Here is a 6,581-nt window from a genome sequence, read left to right as displayed (position 1 = left end):
CTTAGGCAACGATACCATGAGTAGGGCGTTGCACCAACTCTCTAAATCTTCGTTTTCACGGAGGATTGAGAGGGGAGGCTTCCTAGGAGGTTCACCCGGCCCACCTTTACCATCTATAATGGCCGGACTGATCCGGTGGAGCACGTGAGTCATTTCAACCAAAGGATGGCGGTGCACTCTCACAACGAGACTTTGATGTGTAAAGTCTTCCCCTCCACGGCTGGGACCCGTGGCTATGAGATGGTTTAACGGTCTCAAATCGGGATCCGTAGGGTCATTTGGGGAACTAACTAGGGCATTTGCTTCGCGGTTCATTACGTGTAGCGAGTTCCTCGGCCATTGGACTCGTTCTTGTCCATGGTCATGAAGGAAGGAGACCGAAAGCATACTCCGACGATACTTGGGAAATGTTTAATGAAATAGATGGCGACTTTGATGAGGTGGCCCTTAATACCTTTAAGGTGGGCCTCCCTACCGATCACGACCTAAGAAAGTCTTTGACGAAAAAGCCGTCCGCGGCCGTACGCCGTCTTATGGATCGTATTGATGAATATAAAAGGGTAGAGGAAGACCCGAGGCGCAGGGGAAAGGAAAGGAGAAGGTTATCCGCCGGGGAGAGAAGGGATTTCGGGTCGGACGGATATCACAACAACAAGCCGAGGAGGGATTACTTTGGACAATCCGGCTCTGGCGGCACCTCGTCTAAATACCGTGTTCGAGAACCGGTGCATCAGGTTGTTAGAAAAAATTCGTAAAGAGCCCTTCTTCGTACATGGCTGGCAAGATGGCGGGGACCCCGCGAGAAGAAATCAAAATCTTTTCGTCGGTACCATCGGGATGTGGGCCACACTGCGAGAACCGTCGGACCACCGTGGAACCATCTAGAGCGCTCGTCGGTGAGGGAAAGTTAAAGCGACTTGTGTCGGCCACCGGGCAAGTCGGTCAAGTTGGTTCTAACAACCGTAGGAGGAACGTTCATCTCGGCCAAAGATTTGGAACAATTAATGTTATCTTCGCCGCACTTTGGTAGGACCGGCCTCGGGTCCCACTAGGGTTATGGCGGTTTCCCATCATCGCGGGCGAGGATGTGGGTAGCCGGCCGAAGAGATTAAAGAGTACTTTACTGTCTTGGGTTTTTCCGAGGGGAGGATAAAGTAGGGACTATCCAGCCCGTGACGATGCTCTTCGTGGTTACCCTCGGGATAGGGAATTATGATGTGAGAAGGGTGATGATAGATCGTGCGGCGGTGCAGAATATCATGTACCCCGATCTATTTAAAGGGCCGAGGTTGGAGTTGCAAGATTTAACTCCTTACGACTCCCCACTTATAAGCTTCGAAGGAAGGGCCGTTGTGCGAAGGGCGGATCCGTTTACTGTTCAATCCGGCACGAAACGGTTGAGGTAGATTTCATCGTGGTTGACGCGTATTCTCCATATACGGCCATCCTCGCCGGGCCATGGTTGCACGCCTGGGAGCCTGTCTCTACCTTACATGTTAAGGTGAAATTCCCCTCGGGGAGCATGTTGAGGAAATCCTCGGCGGCCGAGGGTGAGTGGCTAGGCAATGCATATCGGCCTGCCGGTGCTTCGTCGATCGGAAATTGAGTCATCAACCTTGCCCATCCGGGAGTCATAGCAATTAACGACTCCGGAGGCACCTGGAGCGATGACGAGAAGATGAAATTTGTTTGTGAGGAGTTAGAGAAGTTTGTAATAACGGATGATCCGGAGAGGTTCTTCCAAGTTGGCATGCGATTGCCATACCAAGAAGATGGACTTGTTGAAATTTCTGAAGGATAATTTAGATGTCTTTGCATGGGACCCCTACGCTCCGGTGTAGATCCGAACTTTATTTGTCATCATTTAAACGTCAATCCGGCCATTGTTCCGAGGAGGCACCACCCCGGCGCTCTTCCCGAGAACATTCGAGGCCGTGAAGGAAGAGGTTCTTAAACTCAAAAGGGCGGGGGCTATCAAAGAAGTTTTCTACCACCGAATGGTTGGCCCATACTTGTTGTCGTTAAGAAGAAGAACGGCAAGTGGAGAGTATGTGTAGACTTTACCGATCCGAACAAGGCCCTGTCCTAAAGATTCGTTCCCAATGCCACGGATTGATCAGGCGGTAGATGCTGCGTTGGACATCCTCGGATGAGTTTTTTGGACGCCTTCCGGGGTTACCACCAAATTCCCTTGGCGTTAGAAGATCGGGAGAAGACTCGCTTTCATTACTCCAACTGGAACTATCATTATAAGGTCATGCCATTTGGGTTAAAAATGCGGGGCTACTTACCAAAGAATGATGACCCGAATGTTTGAACAAGTCGGGGAAAACCATAGAGGTATACGTGGATGATATGGTGGTGAAAGAGTAAGACGGTACCTTCGCACGCATGACAACATTTGGCCGACACCTTCCGGATGCCGAGAAGTATAAGTTGCGCCTTAACGCCTCCAAGTGTTCTTTTGGTGTGGGATCTCGGAAAGTTCTTAGGATATATGATCACTCATAGGGGCATGAGGTGAACCCGAGTGCAGGTTAAGGCTATTCGGGGTACCCAACCGCCTCGTAACCCAAAGGAGATTTAGAAATTGACCGGAATGATTGTCGCGTTGAATAGATTTATTTCTCGGTACCGACCGTGGGTGCGTCCTTTCTTTCGGTTGTTGAACAAGTGGAAAGGGTTTCAATGGACCGAGGATTGTGAGTCGGCTTTCCAATGACTTAAGCAATATCTTTCTCGGCCACCCATTTTATCTCGCCACGAGGTGGACGAGGTTTTATTCGCTTATCCGGCCGTGGCTATTCATGCGGTGAGTCTAGTTCTTATAAGGAATGAAAATGGAGTGCGAGAGGCCGATCTACTATGTTAGTAAGTCCTTGAATGAGGCCGAGGTGTGCTATCGCCCTTGGAAAAAGCGCTTCGTCGTAGTCCACGCCACGCGCAAACTTCCTTATTATTTCCAATCTCGTATTGTGGTTGTTTTGACCCTATTGCCGCTCAAGGTGTTGCGTAGTGCCGATTATTCTCGGGGGGTGGCAAAATGGGGAACCATTTTGGGAGCCTTTGATGTTAAATACAAACCTCGCACCTCGGTGAAGGGTCGAGGTCCTCGCCGATTTAGTGGCGAGTTTGCGAACCATTGTTAGAAGAAACTTCAAAGGAAGCACACGTGGGTGAAAAATCGTTGGTTTGATCACGAGCGTATCGCCTCGCTTGGAAAGTTTATGTGGATGGGGCCTGCTAATCATAAAGGGTCTCGGTGTTGGACTTGTTCTAATGTCCCCTGGAAGGAATTGTTTTTGAAAAATCTTTGAGATTGGCCTTCTCGGCTACTAATAATGAGGCCGAGTATGAAGCGGTCTTGGTAGGCATGCAAATGGTACATAAGATGGGCGGCGGGGCAATCCATGTGTTCTCGGACTCACGAGTTAGTGGTCGGCCAAGTCATGGGAACCATGGAGGCTAGAGACCCCGAGAATGCGGCAATATTTGGCCCGGGTTAAACGTCGGCGGTCGACTCCTTTACCTTAGCTCACGTCTCAGGAGTGGAAACACTCATGCGGATTCTTTGGCTACGTTGGCCACCTCCTCGGCTCAAGGTCTACCAAGGGTTATTCTCGTTGAGGATGCGGTAGAACCTTCTCTTGTAACTGTTAATCGCACCTCGCATCCATCTAATAAGGCTGGTCCTATTTGGATGGATTCAATCATATCTTTTCTTAAAAATGACATTCTTCCCGAAGAATGGTTGAAGCGAAGGTACGTCGAAAGGCGCCGCGTTTACGGTTGTCCGAGGATCGAAGCTCTATAAACGATCCTTTTCGGGACCGTACTTGTTGTGCGTACACCACGAATCAACGAAGGCGCATTCTTGGAGGAATTGCATGAGGGAATTTGTGGGAGCCACACCTTGTGGGGAAGGTCCTTAGCCCATGAGCCCACGACTCGGGTTATTGGTGGCCCAATATGCGAGGAGGCTCGGGACTATGCCGAGAAAATGTGATCAATGTCGAGAGGTTCGCCCCTAATATTCACCAACTTTGGAGGGGTTCTTAACCCTCTCTCCGGCCCTTGGCCTTTCGCACGATGGGGCTCCTGGACATTGTAGGGCCATTTCCAGGAGAGCTCGGCAACAAAAGATGGTACTTCGTAGGGACGGACTACTTCACTAAATGGGTTGAAGCCGAGCCCTTAGCCAATATCCGAGATGTTGATTCCAAGAAATTTATATGGAAAAATATTGTTACTAGATTTGGTCTACCGCATACACTTGGCTCGGACAATGGCGTTCAATTTGACGATAACGCCTTTAGGCGGTCTTGTGGTGACATGGGCATCACAAATAGATACTCTACCCCGGCCTTATCCTCGAGGAAATGGGCGAGTGCCGAGGCCGTTAACAAGGTCATAGTCAACGGGCTCAAAAAGAGGTTGGATGATGCGAAAGGCAAATGGGTAGAAGAGCTCCCTCATGTCCTGTGGACATATCGGACCACACCGCGCAGGTCCACTGGAGAAACACCATTCTCTATGACTTATGGAGCCGAGACGGTGATACCACTAGAATCTGGTTTTCCTACTCTAAAGACAAGTTCTTTTAGCCCAGAGAATAACCAGGGACTTCTAGAGAAAGATCTTGATTTGCTTGAGGAACGGCGTGAGGCAGCTATGGTCCAATTGGCTTATTATCAGCAGAAGCTAAAATGAGGATATGATGCCCACGTGAAGCTAAGGCCGCTTGCACAGTGATCTTGTATTAAGGAAAGTTGTAGGCACTTCTAAGAACCCGGTATGGGGTAAGCTAGGACACTGGCGGGAAGGCCCTATCGCATTGTTTCAATAGCAGGCATAGGGTCGTATAGGCTAGCTGACCTAGACGAACGAATTGTACCACGTCCATGGAATGTAAATAATCTTAGAAGGTATTATTATTAATCAAATAAGCTTTTGTCAATTAATAGTTCAAAGTTATGGCTAGCTCTCATATTTGAAGTTACAATTTTGAACAATCAAACAGAAACTTGGTTAAGTGCAGTCCTCGGACCACAAACCTTGTGGAAATTGATGTCTTGTCACTTGTTAAACAGAACCTTAGTTATGCGGGTCTTCGGACCTCCTACTTTGGGAAAATTAACATTTGAAGTTACAATTTTGAAGAATCAAACGAAACTTGGTTAAGTCCGATCCTCGGACCACAAAACCTTGTGGAAATTGATGTCTTGTCACTTGTTAAAACGAGCCTTAGTTATGCGGGTCTTCGGACCTCCTACTTTGGGAAAATTAACATTTGAAGTTACAATTTTGAACAATCAAACAGAAACTTGGTTAAGTGCAGTTCTCGGACCACAAACCTTGTGGAAATTGATGTCTTGTCACTTGTTAAACAGAACCTTAGTTATGCCGGGTCTTCGGACCTCCTACTTTGGGAAAATTAACATTTGAAGTTACAATTTTGAAGAATCAAACAGAAACTTGGTTAAGTGCAGTCCTCGGACCACAAACCTTGTGGAAATTGATGTCTTGTCACTTGTTAAACAGAACCTTAGTTATGTCGGGTCTTCGGACCTCCTACTTTGGGAAAATTAACATTTGAAGTTACAATTTTGAAGAATCAAACAGAAACTTGGTTAAGTGCAGTCCTCGGACCACAAACCTTGTGGAAATTGATGTCTTGTCACTTGTTAAACAGAACCTTAGTTATGCTGGGTCTTCGGACCTCCTACTTTGGGAAAATTAACATTTGAAGCTATAATTTTTAAGAATTAAACGTAAAATTGGTTAAGTCTTATCTTCGGACCACCATTCTGATCAAGGTTATCTCCTTATCATGTTTGGATGTTAATGCGTTACTGTTTATTAAACTCGAATCTTAAGTTTTATATCTCAAGTGTTGAGTAAATTTGTATAGGGAATGGTCATCGGATCTTACATCTTACTAGATACTATGATATGCATTACAAAGGTTTAATCATTATATGAGGTCCTTTCTTCTTTTTAATTGAGGCATTGTTTAAATATATTAACCATGTCACCTTGTATTAAATCTTTAATAATATACGCATGATTGTGTGGAAGTTATGATTGTGCAATCCTTGGAGTAAGATTTTTACACTCTTAGAAACTTTTGATATGACTCAATGGGAAACTTTTGTAATAAGTACAAAAAGAATAAATTAAAAACGAGATACAATCCAAGTGAAAAGTAAACGAAATCGTTCTTCATTAATCAGTTGAGTATGCATTACATATATAATTCGAAAAATGGAAAAAGAGAAGCCCTAAGCTAAGTCCTAAGCTGTTGGAGGAGGATCTTGCTGAGAGGTACTAGTGCCCTCGGTCTTTCTCAACTCCCGGCTCGAAAGGAGTCATAACCTTTCGCTTTCCTTTATCCCGTCTTTGTTGGAAGGACGTTGGGTTCCACCGTCCGGCTCAAGTCCTTCTCTCGCATCCACTCCTCCTTCCTTCTCTTTATTGGAACCGGAGAAGGTTACGTAGGATCGAGGGGATTTCTTTGTGGGACTGCGAGGTAGAGCGGGAAGAGTTGTCTCGGGGGTAGGAGTAGCGGAGGAGCCTCTTCC

Source organism: Castanea sativa, chromosome 2, assembly GCF_040712315.1.
Source record: "Castanea sativa cultivar Marrone di Chiusa Pesio chromosome 2, ASM4071231v1".
Lineage (NCBI taxonomy): Eukaryota > Viridiplantae > Streptophyta > Magnoliopsida > Fagales > Fagaceae > Castanea > Castanea sativa.
Note: the sequence above shows the minus strand (reverse complement) of the source record.